The sequence below is a fragment of the Podarcis gaigeae genome, assembly GCF_964106915.1.
Source record: "Podarcis gaigeae genome assembly, chromosome: 4".
NCBI classification, from domain to species: Eukaryota; Metazoa; Chordata; class Lepidosauria; order Squamata; family Lacertidae; genus Podarcis; species Podarcis gaigeae.
In genome coordinates this window covers 6926702-6942369 of record NC_139677.1, presented here as the reverse complement: position 1 = coordinate 6942369, position 15668 = coordinate 6926702, and the positions used below count along the sequence as shown (strand labels likewise).

At 40.7% G+C, this 15668-nt stretch overlaps 1 protein-coding gene across 1 annotated transcript in view; it reads left to right on the top strand.

Moving 5' to 3' along the window:
• The window catches only part of LOC310842696 (uncharacterized protein), a 1538459-nt gene that overhangs the window by 100697 nt on the left and 1422094 nt on the right, over nt 1–15668 (top strand). The window lies entirely within an intron of this gene.

Below are 15668 nucleotides of genomic sequence, written 5' to 3'. Positions count from 1 at the left end.
CCACAACTTTATTGATTACAGAAAAGTGAGTGGTTGCGCAGGCTCTGGTTCGACTAGCTCCCTGCACCCTTGCAGGTAGCGCTGACCCAGAGCTCTATCATGGGTCAGCCAAGGGTGAACACCTGAGGCAGGTGAAAAGCCTGGGAACAGACTCTGTTCACTTCCCAGATGCTCCCCTGGACTCAGGCATGGGCACAACCCCCTTTCGGGGGTTGACCAAACCAAGTTGAGTCCCTGGATTCCTTTAACGGAATACCCTTCACATAGGGATGGCGAGACCGTTCTCCCATCGCTATCACATGAACCAGTGCCTATCTGCAGCCTTACAAGTTGTGACAAATTGCTACATGGCAGGCAAAACCCAAATGGCAACAGCCAATCAGCCAAGTGGGGAAAATTCCTGTCGTGCCCCTGTGACAGACGAAACACAACGGCATAGCAAGGTCAATTACAAAATGCCCTAAAATTAGGGAGAGGTGGGCAGGTGTTCCAATGCATGAGCTGAAAGAGGAATCTCTGGGACATGTGCATGGGTTTATATTGGTCCCTCGGTCCGTTTAGACTGCACTCCAGATTAAACCCAGCAATGAGGGACCTACCAATCAGGTGTTGTGGCTATCCAATATACCCACCCACAACCAGGAGGTCAGTCTTCAGGTCTCACCACAACATGTGCCCTCTTTGACGGAGGACACAATGAGCTTTAATCCAGTAACTGGGAATCTCTGTCTGTCTGTCTGATATCCACCCACCTACACCACTGATGTTGCTGGCCAACAATCTCATCCTCTTTGAGCATTGCCTATGTTGACTGGCACTCAGGATCTTCATCCTTACTTTAACCCTTTGTCCTCTCTGCAATACCAGCTGGAATCTGCTGCCCCATTCCTGCTATTTGGAATGGGTGGATAGCTCCCATTTAGGTCAGTTTCATTTGGTGTGGTGGGGTCACAACTTTTCTAAATGTTGACTTCTCTTGGTGCTGGACTAACACTCACTTCTACCTCAGAGTTCTGGATCCGTCTCACTTTGTTCAGGCTTGCTTTTCCTGAATCAGGTAATCCATCTTTACAATAGTATTGAGCTGAAGGTGTTGGTTTTCTTTTTGAAGCTTTGTGTGTTCTCCGAAAATAAGACTGAACTCTAATACCAGGGAGATTTCATTGGAGAAAGGAGTAGGTTTATGAAGAATGTATTAAGAATTGCCATGGGTTTGGTATTATTTGTTGCGTATTTATTAAAACTTCTAATAAAAGCTTTATAAAAACGTTGCCTTTGTAACTGATTTCCCCTCACCTTTGTGGTTCAAAATAAAATAAAAGACAAGTTTCATTATTAGTAGCCCCATGTGGTAGGCTACACTGCTGTATCCTGGAGAGCAAATATTAGAATTGTCATACTAAACAAGCATATTCTAGTTTTGAATATGCAAAAAGATGCAGTTGTTGCTTACAAGGCCCATCCTTCAAACATTGTCTTGGTCCATACATAACAATTAACATGGGTCTATTATTATAGGCACAAGTCTTCTCAGCATGTGGAGATTGGAACTTTTTGCTTCTGAGTTCAGATAACCATTGTTTAGCAATACAACTGAACCTGACTGTAGTTAATCGTAACTATGGGTTAATTGGAACAAACCAGAGCCACAAACCATGGCTTATTGTTTGTTCATTTGGTTGGTTGGTTGGTTGGTTGGTTGCTTGCTTGCTTGCTTGTTTCAACTACACATAGCTGTTTGAATGCTAAGCTGTGGTTTATTATATCTGGAAGTGATTTTTAAAAATCTTTTCCTCACATGAATAAGGGGGTTCAATGTGGAATTCTGGATTAGAAGAGTAAGGTTAGGGTTGTTCTAATAATAATAATAAGCCATTATGTATTGTTAAGTCGAAATGCAGCCCTTGTTTGTTAGTGCAAGCCTATGCATGATTACTCAGAAGTAAGTCCTTATTTTTCTTACTCGCTAGTAACTGAACTTATGGTTGCAGTCTAAGGTTGCAATCCTATATCCACCTACCCTGGGAGTAAGCCTAATTGATATAAGGATAAACTATACAGCCTTCATCTCTAACAAAGTTCTGGAGGCCACTGTGAGGTTGCTATGCAATTCCTAGGCAAGCCTTGGGGCATGAAGTGCAGAGAGTTCTGTCATTTCAGCTTTCAGCTTTTGAACTCTATGCACATGATGTGTTGAGAGCTCTGTTGCTTGCTTTCAATGAAGATGCTAAATTGAGACATCACTGAATCCTTCAAACATAAAGTAAAGCATTTATATATGTGGATTTATTTTTAACCCTCTGCCTATGTCCATTCATTGACTGTAATGGAACAGCAGTAGATGCTTTTCACATGTTTTGCTGTAAAAGGGGGGAAAGGGAGCAAATAAAGGGATAAAGATGACAAGAGAATGAGGTAAGAAGAGAATGGGAGCCTAAGAATGACAACAAAAAGACCCTCTCATCCTAGCACACCACTTTTTCTTTCCTCTCTTATTTTTGGAAACTCAGTAATGATCTAGCTAAAATGACATTCATTTTACAATGTTTTCATTAATTCTTAAATGATTTAACAACAGAAGTGTGGAATGAATAAATTATACATTAAGCATTAGAACATCAATTACAACTTATTTTTACTGTACTACTATAAGGGATGAGAAACTGTCTTCTGATTCTTGAGACAGCTGCAAAATAAACTAGCATCTCTATTGACAGTACACAGATTTATAAAGGATAACTTGAGATTCCTCTCATAGTCAAGTAGCATGTTGAAAGCTTATCTGAATCACTTTTCCATATGCACTATGGGTGCTTTCTTCTTCAAGTTCCCATTTTTAAGGGATAAGATGCCGGCAGCCTTATCTTTGCATAAGCCTGTTCCTCCAAAGAAAGAGTACAGGCAGGTCTGAATAGAGAAGGTAGATTTTTACAGTTAGGTTTCTCTACATTGGTGTATTTTTATCTTATCTTATTTTATTACTTTCTTGATCACATCTGTACAAGTCAAGAAAGTTGGTGTGCTGAATAGAGAACTGAGCTTAGACTGCAGAAACTGGGTTTCAGATCCTTGCTCAGCCCTTCTGACCACACAAGGTTGTTGTGAAGATTAAAAGGGGGGGGGAATGCATGCAATATATATTATAAAATTATAAATCACTTCATTTATACTGGCTGTATTATACCAGCTTCTCAGTCACTCTTAGAAAGATTGAATGTAGGGCAGTTCTCCAGACCCATAAACGGTGCTCTTCTTCTAGATAAAAAGGTGCCAGTAGTGTGTATCCTTGAGTAGAGGTAAAGGTAAAGGTACTCCTGACAATTAGGTCCAGTCGTGACCGACTCTGAGGTTGCCGCGCTCATCTTGCTTTATTGGCCAAGGGAGCCAGCGTACAGCTTCCGGGTCATGTGGCCAGCATGACTAAGCCGCTTCTGGCGAACCAGAGCAACGCACGGAAACGCCGTTTACATTCCCGCCGGAGCAGTACCTATTTATCTCCTTGCACTTTGACATGCTTTTGAACTGCTAGGTTGGCAGGAGCAGGGACCAAGCAACGGGAGTTCACCCCGTTGCGGGGATTCGAACAGCCGACCTTCTGATTGGCAAGTCCTAGGCTCTGTGGTTTAGACCACAGTGCCACCCGCGTCCCATATCCTTGAGTACCCCCCCCCCCCAAAAAGCTCTGCCCATAAATACAAGACCAAGGTCTTTGGGTTTATACCTGCATTGTGTTTCCTACCATGCCCACTGGCACAGCTTTGAAGCACACATGTTTTGTAACATCAGTGTATTGCAATTATCCCATACATGAACCCAAGGCTCTCCATCAAACACTGTAGCCATTATGCCACACTGGCAAAAGTCCTCTGTAAAACTGAGCACAGTGACCAGCGTATTATTGGCTATTTTCCTCTTAGCTTCTCTGCTCCAGCCCTCCTTTCCTAAACCTGTCCACTCCAGCCCACTTCTTCTGACCCTTTTACTCATTCTGTCCTCGGCTTTTGGGACCTCCTCTCACCCCTCTGTCTCCCCTGTTCTCACCAGGATCTAGCAGCCCACTCAGTGGCAATCTCTCCAAGCAGCAACTGTTGTCTTCCTGAGCTGCTTGCATGATTCTCTCACTGGTTGGCCACTGTAGGAAACAGGGTGCTAGAAAAGATGGGCCATTTCCCTGACCTAGCTAGGCTCTTCTTATTTTCACATGCCCCTCCCCTCTTGGCAACAGGATGAGAATCCAGCCAGTCACTACCAAAGCCTTCCTCACCGCCATTTCCAATACACAAAATTTCCTTCTACACTACAGTCCATGCCTTACTTTAATCAAGGTGCATTGACTTTTATTTACAATTTTTGGGTTCTCTGTAAATTGTAACTCAGACTGTTCTCATCATAGCACCATGTCATTAATAATAATAATAATAATAATAATAATAATAATAATAATAATAGATGCCCTTTTTACAATCCTGGTTATATACATATTTCAGCAAAGATAATGTTTTGCATGATATATGGGAGAAAATTGTTTTAAAATGTTTTTTAAGAGACTTTGAATGAGTTAAATATGTTGCTAAATCAATACAGCATACCTCATTCCAGAGTAACACTTATCTCTCTTCAAACATCCTAATTACCATCTCACATCAAAACATTGACAAAGAAAACTCATTTCAGATCAATTTCTTATGATAGATCCCTTTTAATGATTGCTATCCATGGAGTGCAAGTTTTAATTTGTTAAGCTGACATAAAAATTAGCTCGGGTTTTCACTTACGGTTCTCTCTTCGGCGCATGGAACCAGATGGCAGTGAAAAATCAGATAAGGGAGAAATAAAGTTAGCGGGAGAAATTGGAATTGCTTAAAACTGCACATCATTTGAAAAATATGTTTTAAAAATTGAATCCCTTTCTTTAAGCTGTTCAGCAATAGCCACCAAATAGACTTGGGTATTTAATTTACTTTTTGCTCTTCATTAAATTAAGATGAAGAAGCACCCATTTCTGACAATAGGTCAGATGAGCTCCAGTTTTTTTCTTTTCCTGCACACCTTGGATGCGTTAAACACTTTTCCCTCTGAAGGGGAGCTCCACTTCCTGTCCTAGGAGAATACTTTTCTTGCCCAGCCTATAAATAATAAGCCACTTTAAGGCACCTGTGTAAACAGAGAAGATTGTGGCATTACACTGTGATGCAATTGGAAGTCCAGGTCATGTTAATGGAAAGATACCACCACATGTCAAAACCAAACAAAAAAATCATGTGGACTCTTTCCCCATAGCTGACATTTTATATTCTTCAACAGCTTTAAAGATCCCTAGAATTCAACCTATCCCAGATCACAACTATTAAGATCTCCTGAAGTATCAAAGATCCTTCTGTTACCTGGATTCAAAATTTAGTGGATTCCATGTTCTAACACAAGCTCTATGACTCATCAATTTGAATAGAATTAAGAAACAAAATTCCTTAATTCCTTATTACTGGTTTAATAAATCATGTATGGTCTGAAACGGGGAGGATTGGGCGGCTGACTGGCTCTTGAAGAAACTCTGTGCCAAATCCTTGTTTTTGAAATATAAACTGTTGCCTCCTGGGAATAATTGTAGCTCATATTCTTAAGAAGGAAATAATGGAGAAAACCTTAATCGTCTCCTTTGCTTCAAAGTGTGTTTGCTTTTTATTTATTTCTGTTAAATGTAATTAAGGAGAAACCCACTTGCCTAGCAAAATGGGAAATGGAGTCATTGTGGACTTACATTTCCTAAGGCCCGAGCAACAGAGCTAATAAATTTGCCTGGGCTGCACCACTATTTATAGACAGGCACACACGCCAAGTGGAGCATTTGTGGAGAAAGGTGAATTCAAAAAGCACTAAATTCAAGTCGGTAAGGAATTCACACTGTGGCTGCAAAAGAAGAAAGGAAGTCTAGGGAGTACATTTGCAGCTGTGTCATATAATGTCAGGTGATCAACAGGTGTGCAACCTCAATCCAGCTCCCCATCATTGCCCTAGGCACTTAAAATTCATCCTTTGGGAGATGGTGCTTAGATCCATGATTAAGGTCCAGCATTTAGAAAAATAAATAAACTAAAAGCAGATCCCTTTTGTGCAAGTGCTTAGCCATTCAACAAAAAGGTTCTCCCTCGCTGAGCAGCCTTTTGGACACGTACCCGTAAAGCAGATGGATCAGTTTTAAAGTTAACTGCACATGGATAGAATCTCATTTTACATTATTACGAAAAATCTTTCTTTTGCCTCAAAGCTCCTCTGATGTTTTCCCTAATCTAACCCACACATTTGCTTATGACCTCTCATCATGCAAAATCTGGTGATGAGCGAGGGGTATGCAAAATTACAGTGGTACCTCAGGTTAAGTACTTAATTCGTTCTGGAGGTCCATTCTTAACCTGAAACTGTTCTTAACCTGAAGCACCACTTTAGCTAAAGGGGCCTCCCGCTGCTTCTGCGCCACCGGAGCATGATTTCTGTTTTCATCCTGAAGCAAAGTTCTTAACCTGAAGCACTATTTCTGGGTTAGCAGAGTCTGTAACCTGAAGTGTATGTAACCCGAGGTACCACTGTACATGGAAGTGTTGACAGTCTTTCTGAATTTTCTTCTCACTGCCTTTAGAATTGTTCAGATGACTGAGCTCAAGGGCCTTGCCCACCCAAAACTTGCTGACAACTGTATTTTCAGTTCAGAGTATGCTTATTTTCTAGGAAGCAGATGTCAAGCAGGTCCATCACATACAAGACAGAGCCTAGGGCTTGCCGATCAGAAGGTCACAGTTTGAATCCCCGCGGCAGGGTGAGCTCCCATTGTTCAGTCCCAGCTCCTGTCAACCTAGCAGTTCGAAAGCACGTCAAAGTGCAAGTAGATAAATAGGTACTGCTCTGGCGGGAAGGTAAACGGCATTTCCATTTGCTGCTCTGGTTCACCCAAAGTGGCTTAGTCATGCTGGCCATATGACTCGGAAGCTGTCTGTGTACAAACACTGGCTCCCTCAACCAGTAAAGCGAGATGAGTGCCGCAACCCCAGTCATCCACAACTGGACCTAACAGTCAGGGGTCCCTTTACCTTTAACATGTATAAAATAAGAATTCCACCCATCAGCCAATGCTGCTTGAGGAAATTCCAATACAAGCTAACATGAACTGCACCTCCCGGACTAGTAAGCAGAGCAGGATGTGACCAAGCACTGGATTTCACACTTCTCTGAATTTTGCAATGCAAAACAAAATAAATACCAGAATGCAGCAGGAATGCATATTTTATGATGAAAGGTTTTTAGAAATGCATATTTTGTGAGAAAATATATTCAAATGCATGTCTTTAAAAACATAATCACAAATTAATATGGGCTAGTAATAGACTGATCTGTCCCTAGAGTTGCGGCAAGACAGTAGGCTACTAGATCCAGAAAGCAGTAACACAAATTACTTCATGACATACATCACAGTTTTTAATGCTCTCAACACTAATATCAAGCCTGCTCTGCCCCATTTCTGCCACTTCCAGGTGACCACAATGTGTGCGTGTGCAGCAACGTACATATCAAACAGGCATAAATCAATTGTTGCCTGTATTCAAACCTGTGAAAAATATTGTACTAGATTTCATCTGGAAGATGAACAGGTCAGCTAGATTATGTGGATCTCCCCCTCCCCCCCAAAAAGCCACTGTGTCCCATTATATTCCAAATGTTGCTGCATTGCAATGTTATTGGACCTTTTGCCACGCACAGCAAGATCTGGAGGTCCACAAGATTCCCCATACCTGCTTTATATAGTTAGTTTTCATGATAGGGAATTAAGAGAGATTAAAAGAAGAAATTGTCTTCACTTCTTTAAGTGAGTAGTTGTTATTAGTATTGCTCTCACTCCCAATCCAGTTTTATCTCTCCTGTGTCTGAAGATGTCCCACATTCTCTTTCAAAAAGAGAGCTCTGATATGCACTCAGCATAGTAACTTTATCTGTGAGAATCTGTCTATGTTGTTCTTAGAGGTCACCCTCACCCTTGGAACAAGCCTGGGCTGAGGTCTTGAAACACTGACTGGAAAGTGTGATTATTTGTGCACGCTCCCCACCCTCTCCTGTAATAAAAATAAAAAGTGTCTGCTTCTTGTCAGAGCTTAGTAAACAGCTTACAAAATGAACAGCAAAAATATCAGCAACACCTCTGAGTGCAAGCGCATATGTCAGTGCCTATGACATTTTCTTTGTGGAGTGGACAATTCATCAGGAATGATCGAAGCCAGGATTAACACTGTTTAACAGCACTTGTGGCCTTCCGTGAGACCTAGGCCTGCTGACTGAGGTTTATGTCTTCAGTCAAATGCTGAATGCATAAATATCCCTGTGCTTTTCTTCTTAATCACACTGTTCATCTGCAGCAAGTTGAATTCACTGAAGTGACATTCACACAGGCGAGGGAGTAAAACTCTTCCCAAGCTGTACCCAATTCTGACTGCAACCGGGGCCTCATCTGGCCGAATCCTTCCCTATGAAAGTAATTCCCTGCATACACAAAACTTACATATCTTAGGAAATGGCTAGACTATAACTCTTTGTCCTCATATCTAGCTTTCTAGCTGTGGGGAAGCTTGTGTGTGTGTGTGTGTGTGTGTGTGTGTGTGTGTGTGAGAGAGAGAGAGAGAGAGAGAGAGAGAGAGAGAGACAGACAGACAGACAGACAGACAGACATATAGATAGACAGGCAGAGACAGAGAGATACAGAGAGAATATTTTCTTCCCCACCTGCTGCCCAAAGTGGTACAGTCTAGAGACAGTTGTCCCCCTGGCAATTAAGTGATATATAAATTAATAAAATCATAGTGGTTTGCATAAACTACACCAGGTAGTTGCTGGTAACATAAGAACTGGCACACAGTCAGCCACTCCTTGAAACAGTTGGACTGCATGAAGGAGTAGCATGTAGTCATACAGCACCTCCCTGTCTCAGCAGTTTGTGGCGCAGTCCATCCAGGTCTAGTCCTCTGCTGCCCCTGCACTTTCAGAGGAACAAAATTCTTACTCAGTCCCTTCAAAGAAGGCAACTAGTAGAGCCCACACTGCAAAAGGAAGGGAGGGTGGGTGTCTCAAGAAGAAGAGGGGAGAGTGTGGGGTGAAGCAGACCTAAAAATATTCTTTTGGAAGCCGCCCAGAGTGGCTGGGGAAATCCAGCCAGATGGGTGGGGTATAAATAATAAATTATTATTATTATTATTATTATTATTATTATTATTATTATTATTATTAAAGAGCCTCATCCCCACATCTCCTCTGCAGGGCAAAGGATCCCCATGGGGCTGCCCATATTGCTCCTGTGGGAGAGGATGCTGTGGCAAATATGCCCCTCCCAAACAGGAAAGGAAGAGAATTGCAAAACTTACTCTCAGTTGTCACCTCTGGTGTTGGCAGCTTTGGGCAACTGAGGGGTTAAGAGAATAAAAGAGTAGTTGGGCAACTGGCACCTTTGCCTTCTAAAAGCATAGTTAATGAATTTGTTCACTTGGGGCAAACTTTTCATCAAAATATTCAGACACAGAGGGAAAGGGAGGTCAAATCTAGACAGATTTACAAAAGAGTTGATCTTCCATTTATCTGACCCATCTAATACATTGGAGGAACCAAGCCAGAGGTGAGACATTGAGTACATCAGAGAACCCATCAATCTGTCACTTAACTTTGAATTTCTTGCCTGTGTGGAAGTCAGATATCTTTGGAAAAATCTGTCCTCTGATGTGCACAAATGTGTGTTCTTGAAATGAATGTGGATTGTCCACCATGCATATATTTTGTAAGGGGGGGGGAGCTTTGATGCATTATGCTTTAAAATATTTCTTTTTCCTATGTAATCAGTATGGCACATCTTTTTCAAACCATTTCTATTAATATCAATGTTATCATTATGTATTTCAAATCCCAGTGAAAAGCAGCAGCATTATAGGTACATGCAGACTCTTAATTTCGGTTTACACATCCTGCATTTTAAAGAGCACTCGCTTTAAAACATAATGAATTCCTTTGAAAGATAGACGGTTTGGGGCAAAAGGAAGCATAATGCACGAGGAAACTGTGAATGCCGGAGGTGCCTCTTTCCTTCTTCTAAGCATGAAGAGGGCATTGTGCATTGTCCAAGAAACAGAATTTTGAGCTGCGAGACTTGGGGTCAGCTGATGACTTCAGTGTTTGATGACTGGCATTTGGGAAATCAATTTCTGTACAAAAACACCATCTGCAATTTGGAAATAACTATAATCTCATTCAGTTCCTTTTCAGCCTTTCCCCCATGAGTGTGTGATTTCTGTCCCAGTGCTGGATGAGAAATTCTGTTCTCCCTTTCCTGAGACGACACAACTACATCTGCCCAGCGGCAAAGACTGATCCCAGCCACCATTACTATCAATGGCTATTCAATGTTGCTAAATGAAGTCCACACACCCAGGGCGATAGGTGGTTAGTGCTGGACTTAGGCAGGGAGAACCGAGTTCAAATCTCTAACTGGCCATGAAGCTCACTGTGTGAGCTTGGGCCAGTCATTCTCTTTGCTGCTGCCATCCTCCAGCACAAGGAGTCTTCATAAGGAAACTCCTGCCAGAACTCTCATGGCTCTTTCTGGCCAGTTGGATCTAGATATAAAAATGAGGATAATTTTTTTCCCCACTGGGGAGCGGGGAAGTTTGCTAAGCATTAATGCCAACAGTTGGGCGCTACTTTGAGATATGAAGGTGTTGGATATAATGAAGTAAACTTTTGTGCATCTTAAATTTTGCCCACTTTATGCCCATTTAAATTTTTGATATATTATAAATGAATAGTTAATTGTTAGCATTATAATGTAGTGATATTAAAATGTTTATCATGTATTGTGGTTGCTGTACTTACTGGAGGCTGCTGGAGCCTCTACATACTGGCAGGACCAGACAGATGACGTGTGAATGTCTTTTTTTAAAAAAAGTAATATTTATTAAAGTTTTAAAGGTTACAAAAAGAAAAAAAGAGAAAACACCAAATGAAGCAAAAACAAGACAACACATCACAATAAGGAAAAAGAAAAAGAAAGAAAAAACAGAAAAATAGAAACAATCAAAAAACACAACGAACCTTCCCATAACTTATCTTTCATTTGCTTGTTTCCTTGACCTCCTCACACCTCCCTTTTTGGTATTCTAGTTCGGTTAGCTATTTCAGCAAATCCTTTCCATCTTTCCCAGTTCTTGTCCTATAATTTATCTTGATATAATGCAACTTTACTTTCCCTCCTTTCACCAATTAACAGTCTATTTTTACTTAATCCTTTATAACATTTCTGCTAAAACCACATAACTTCATTCCAACATCCTTCTAACATTCCTTAATTTTACAATGTTTCTGTAAATAAACTTTAAATTTCTTCCAATCTTCTTCCACCGACTCTTCTCCCTGGTCTCGGATTCTGCCAGTCATTTCCGCCAATTCCATATAGTCCATCACCTTCATCTGCCACTCTTCCAGGGTGGGTAGATCTTGTGTCTTCCAGTACTTTGCAATAAGTATTCTTGCTGCTGTTGTAGCATACATAAAGAAAGTTCTATCCTTCTTTGGCACCAATTGGCCGACCATGCCCAGGAGAAAGGCCTCTGGTTTCTTCAGAAAGGTATATTTAAATACCTTTTTCATTTCATTATAGATCATGATGATGTGTGAATGTCAGTGGCATCAAGTGATAACAACTGGCTGCTTGCGATGCTCTCTGACGGAGTACGTAAAGGGGGAAGATGTGGGGTAGGGAGAGAGCATGCCATGACCCTAGAGGCCCACAGCAGCAGAGGCTGCATTCAGACAGCACTTTATTCCATTTCATTGATGTTTATTACCTGATAATTTATGTGCTTTATGTCCTCTTTCACAATGCAAAAGCTATTTCTGGGAATCTACTGGAATCGAGTGGATGTTTAGCACTCATCTCCATGTTAATTGCTTCCAGGGAAAAAAAATACATTTGCAACCCCGTTATCCTGGAAAATCACAAGAGTTTTGTGCTGTAATTTACCTGAATCACAAGCACACAGTGAAATTGGGGGTGATGTTACAACATACAGTGCTTTCCTACCTTTCTCATGGGTGAATCATGGGGAAACAGCCCCATGAAACAGCCCTCAGTTATGCATGAGCATACATGGTAGTGACTACATTATAGCCTCCTGTATCTGTAGGACCAGAGGCTGGGCCCTCGCAGGAACCTTCCCTTGAGCTTGAGAAGCCATATGCCTTCCTGAGGACCTCACCTGTCCAGCATCACAGGGTCACACCAGCAGGGAGGCAGGGGAATAGAAGAGGAGGACCCATCTTCAGGCCAGGGAGTTGGTCCTTTAAGGACTGAGAGATGGGTCACAAGGGAGAAAGGCAGTTTGAGAGCAGGAGCTTTGAAAGTCCAATCTCGCTGTTTCTTGAAGCTAGGTACTGACTCAGAGCTATCCATGGTCCTGCAAGTGCTGCTTTATCTCCCCTGTGGGATTGGACACTCACCAGCAGCAGCACAGCAGGGGCCTGAGATTCTCCTGGCCTCTGCCCAAGACAGTTCTTGCTATATCTGGAACACTATATTGCATAGGGCTAATGGGAGTTGTGGTTGAGGAAAGCAGTGCCATGCAAATATGTTGATAAATATAAAGGAGCTGGTCTCATGGTTACCTAATGCAGAGCTGGTAGGCAATATCATGAGTGGGCTGGGCAGCAGAGGGTAGACCTTGCATGCTCACCCTCTACCCTAAAGGCTAAAGAAGATGGCACTTTGAAGATACACTGAGATTAAAGTATTCATCTCAATCATTTGAAGACATGCATGTTTGGGGGCAATTTTCATCAAATGCACAACATAATTTAAGATATTCATTCGAATGTTTACTACATTCCCACTGTATATTCATAAGTGGACACCTTAAATACCATGGTGAAGCCCCCCCCCCCCCTGATATGAGATACTCCAGTCACAGGGCTTAGTTTTCTTTGGTTTTGGATCAGATGCAAATTGCATATCCGTTGAATATTTATTAAAATGCATTACTCTGATCTAGGAAGGATTGCATGTAGGTCAAGTGTGGATGGGATTCAAATCTGCATTTGGCTTCCTCTCTCTTTTTCTCATTCCAAAACTGTTTGGAAGGACCAGGCAAAACTCAAAGAGAGAAGTGCTCACAATCAGGGGCCAAAAACACAGCTCTGTTACCCCAATGAGAAAACCAATCAGATAACATGCACTTGTGTGCTACAAGATCTGGTATGTTACAAAGACCCTGTATGCAACAAAGATAATTTGGGAAACAGAGTAGCACAAATTGCAAACGCATTACTCGCAAATTAATAAAATACAGCAGGAAAGTATGGCAGTTGTAGTGCCAAGGTCCACTAATAGCAGCAGGATGACCCAACTATTAGCTGATTTCATAACATCTCAATAATGAGCTAACATGATTAAGAGAGCCAATGGGTGACAAGCATCATCCTGTAGGTCTCCAGCTTACTCAAACACATTAGAAGACTGGAAAACCTTGAACTTTTTCAAGCACCTGAAATGATTACACTGCTCAAACCAACAACTCAGCTTCGAAGTCACCCTCTTCATTAGCCAGTAATGACTGCAGGATTTGCTCAACTGTTGTGCCTTGTGTCCATGTAGTTGCTAGGAAATTGGCTGGTTGACCAACCTCCCACTGAGCAATATAATATACCAACTGGATCATCATTCTGTTGTCTGTGGATTGTACAGTTAGAAATGACATATTTACTTGCTGTATTTTATTAGTGTGTAGGTGCTGTCCCTTCAATTTGGGATAATTATTTATAAAGATATTTATAAACTGTCCAATCATATAAAATATCAAATCCATGTACAATGAAATATAAAGGTGCATAAGATGCCATAAAAACAACATGATAGTAATTGTCAAAATGATTGTTTCATCATGGAAAAAATAATAATCTGGATAGAGCTATGAGCATCCTATGAGGCTGCCTGCTGAATCTCTGCTGAAAAAGTATTCCACAGCATGAAATGGGTAGCACTAAATGCCCTCCTTGCATTTGGAGCCAACATTAGCTTTCTTATATTGTTATACTAGAGTTGGAACAACCATAGCGGTAACAACAAAGACAACAGGCCTGGGGAGTGGGTTTTTAAAATTTTGTTTCATTTATATAAGAATGTATACACTGATTCTATACCAAAATGCCTTTAAGTATACCTTTCTGAAGAAACCAGAGGCCTTTCTCCTGGGCATGGTCGGCCAATTGGTGCCAAAGAAAGACAGAACTCTCTTTATGTATGCAACAACAGCAGCAAGAATACTTATCGCAAAGTATTGGAAGACACAAGATTTACCCACCCGGGAAGAATGGCAGAGGAAGTTGATGGACTATATGGAACTGGCGGAAATGACTGGCAGAATCCGAGACCAGGGAGAAGAGTCGGTAGAAGAAGATTGGAAAAAGTTTAAAGACTATTTACAGAAATATTGTAAAATTAATGAATGCTAGAAAAATGTTGGAATGAAGTTATATTGCTTTAGCAGAAAGGTTATAAGGAATTAAGTATAAATAGATTTTTAAAGGGGGGAAATAAGGTTAAAATACGTTAAGATAAAATACAGGACAGAAAATTGAGGAAGATGGAAAGAATTTGCTGAAACAATTGAAGTGGAATACAAAAAGGGGGGGTGAGGAGGTCATGGAAACAAGTGAATGAAAGATAAGATACTGAAATTCTGGATTTTTTTTAAATTGTGCTTGTTGTATTTTGTTAATTTAATGTTTTAGTGTCAGTGTTATGTAGTATTTTTGTTTTTGTATTGTATTGTATTGTTGAATTATTTTTCTTTCTTTTATACTCTTTAAACTCTTAATAAATATTATTTTTTAAAAAATACCAAAATGCCTTCTTTACCTCAGAGCCCTCATAAATCACCATTGTCTTATCATGCTCATTTTCACTTATTGTTAACTACTTTAGAAACCAATTGTCAGACGGAAGGGTAGGATATAAATATTTTAAATAAATATTGGGTTGGAGCCATATTTCACTTGAGTGGGCCTATCCCAAGCATGGCTGTCTAGATCCAACTCAAAACAATTGACACTGAGTTTGCTTTTAATATACCTGATCTAGTAATCCAACAATATATCCAACTGCTTAACTTTCCATGTTTTCATGTTTAGAGAGTTGCATTTTTAGTACATTGAGGACTGACCAAAGATAGCACTACTACACTAAACACTTAACATATGGGATTCATTACCAGCCAAGGTGGTGGTGGTGACCTTTAGTTTATAATGCTTTAAAAAAAGAAGAAGGGGGGGTAGCATACCCAGACACAAAAGAGGCAATCTCAAATGCAACAAGATACGGAAACATTGAACCATTGGGATTAACAAGTCGGCAATGAAAATATACAGCATCATGCTGTAGTTATATATCATTGAATTAAAATAGGCAAAATATACTGGATGAAATACTGTTCTAATTCTGCAGAGCCTTGTGGTGCCTTAAAGTCTAATACATTATTATGGAATAAAGCTTTTTGTTCACATTATTAGAGTTTATCAAGAGGTTCGGTGCTATCACTTATGGACTGAATTACCACAGTGGATTTTTAGCACAGTACTTGTATTTATTTGCTTACCAA